Below are 2604 nucleotides of genomic sequence, written 5' to 3'. Positions count from 1 at the left end.
CGGAAAAGAGTGAGACAGGTAGCGCGCAAAAGTAAAAGTGGAACCGAGAGTGGTGCGAGAGACAGAACGAGAGCAAGACAGACAGACATTACGAGAGCGAGACAGTTTGTCCCCGTACCACTGGTTGAAAACCGCTGCTGTAGATCACTGCCGGTACGTGCGCTGGGAGCGCACCGTTTAAGTTTGAAAGTTGAAACGTTTGTGTGTCTGAAACGCTATGTGATACAGTACAGTTTACACAGCACAGTACATGTTCTGTAGCTACTATTGCACTAAATGGTAACACTTGAATACGTTATGCAAATATGCAACTTGTTTGTTGAAATGTTAATAAATGGGAGCTTCCACAAACAACCATCTCTTTCCCGACAATCCCCTCTGTGCACGAACCCTTACATATGGTAATTAAACATTAAAACACCTGCGGCTTATAGTCCAGTGCGGCTTATATATGTACACATCATTCAATTTAGCTGCTGCGGCTTATATTCAGGTGCGCCTTATAGTCCGAAAATTACGGTACATGAATACAAGTTGCAGTGTAATATATGAGTAGTCCAATAAATGTCTTCAGCCTGGATTTAAAAGTAGTAAGAGTTGCAGCAGATCTGCATGATTCTGGTAGTTAGTTCCAGATGTTTGGAGCATAATAACTGAATGCTGGTTCTCCATGTTTAGTTCTGACTCTGTGGCAGAAAGCAGAGCCGTGCTTCCTCATTTTTGAAGCGCAAATGAATCGCAAGAAGTAAAATGCTAACATTAGTATGTAAAGGAACTACATACTGTAACTACATTATGTAGGCTGTGGCTCAGTGGATAGAGTGCTGGACTTCAAATCAGGGGGTAGCAAGTTCGAGTCCCACTGCAGTCAGCATGTCGTTGTGTCCCTGGGCAAGACACTTCACCTCAAATTGCTCCTGTGGGGATTGTCCAGTACGGAATGTATGTAAGTCTTTTTGGATAAAAGCGTCTAACAAATGACATGTAATGTAGTCACTTGTTTGCCACCTCTGTTTTTATGACATGTAGAATTTTCAGACATTCACCAGAGATATTTACTGATGTATTTTATGTTGTAAAACAAAACTTCCAAATCTCTTCAGCTTGCGGCATCTAACAAAAACAGGTTAAACAGGCTGTTGTCTTCAGGAAAAGGGAACAGGGAGGTCCTGCACCGCTCTACAGTAGTTATCTAACCTTGTTTATTGTTTCAAGGACTGGCAGAGTTGGCCTCTCGAAAATATAAACCAGCTGCCAAGTGCTTCCTGCAGGCTTCCTTTGACCACTGTGACTGTCCTGAGGTGAGTGATGTAAGCCAATGAACTCTCCACTAGATCCACTAAAGCAACTTCATCCATTGGATCCAAAATATCCAGTGTTCTCTGCAATAACACCTTCCGAAGGCCAACACAAGCTGATGTCATGCTTCAGCAATCTCTCAAGTCCTAATTATGGATATGATCCACTAACATGCATGTGCAGAAGGGTTCCTTCATCCATCATCTGCGTAAGCAGACATTACTCGGCATATAGTTGATTGCTGCTATGTTAATGATCCTAATACCAAATTTAGAACTTTTTTGACAAATGCTTTGCAGAAAGATGTTCAATAAAAAAAAAACTGAGAATTTTTGAACAGTGAATGGAGATCTACCCTGCTTTACAGTAACGCTGTTGCTGCTAATATAATTTCACAGTTATCTGTAGACTTCAGCTCCCGTCTTGTTATTCAACCTGGTTTTGCTAATAACTCAGTTTGACATTCTGGATACTTCCTTTTACTTCATATTAAAGACACTTCTGTCTTCTTCTTTTTGAAATTGCTTGTTTGTTTCTTCCAGTAAGTAGCTCTGGGCTCCATGCTAGCTCCAACAGCTTGACTGAGTCACAGCAGGGTAGAACATCGCTTAGGGTCAATCGTGTTATGAATAGAATACTTGGGAAATAGTCTTTTGATTCTTTTTACTTGGACTGCTGCCTCACACCATCCACGGCTGTAGGTTAAAATCACTATTACAATTTATCTACATCAAAACCCTAAACTGTAAATTGTGTGTGTGTTCCTGCAGCTCCTGTCCCCCAGTAATGTAGCTGTGTATGGAGGCATGTGTGCTTTGGCCACATTTGACAGACAGGAGCTCCAGCGTAACGTCATCTCCAGCAGGTAGGTGGTGTTTTATTAACCATAACTGAAAATGTCTTGGTACATTTTATTAAAATAAATCTAATCTAATATTTTTTCCGTCCTCAGCTCCTTTAAGTTATTTCTAGAGTTGGAACCTCAGATCCGGGACATCATCTTCAAGTTCTATGAGTCCAAGTATGCATCCTGTCTCAAGCTGCTGGACGAAATGAAGGTGAGCAGGAAACTAATCTGAGGCGTCACACAGTGAAGCGGTGGTGATGTTGTAATTGTGATGATTTTTTAGTTGATGTGTGTGTGTGTGTGTGTGTGTGTGTGTGTGTGTGTGTGTGTGTGTGTGTGTGTGTGTGTGTGTGTGTGTGTGTGTGTGTGTGTGTGTGTGTGTGTGAAACAGTGTGTGTCCGTGTGAGATAGAGAGTGTGCGTGTGTGTGTGTGTGTGTGAGAGAGAGAGAGGGAGAGA

At 41.9% G+C, this 2604-nt stretch overlaps 1 long non-coding RNA gene across 1 annotated transcript; it reads left to right on the top strand.

The window, feature by feature from the left end:
- The first annotated feature begins 948 nt into the window (after positions 1–948).
- Positions 949–2389, top strand: LOC104951336 (uncharacterized). Its single transcript, XR_799015.1, has 3 exons — positions 949–1310; positions 2070–2164; positions 2252–2389. It is a non-coding gene; the product is annotated as an uncharacterized lncRNA (long non-coding RNA).
- The last annotated feature ends 215 nt before the right edge of the window (positions 2390–2604 follow it).

Source organism: Notothenia coriiceps, unplaced genomic scaffold (assembly GCF_000735185.1).
Source record: "Notothenia coriiceps isolate Sejong01 unplaced genomic scaffold, NC01 NC01_scaffold00018960, whole genome shotgun sequence".
Classification (NCBI taxonomy): Eukaryota; Metazoa; Chordata; class Actinopteri; order Perciformes; family Nototheniidae; genus Notothenia; species Notothenia coriiceps.
This window is presented reverse-complemented; position numbering and strand designations above follow the sequence as displayed.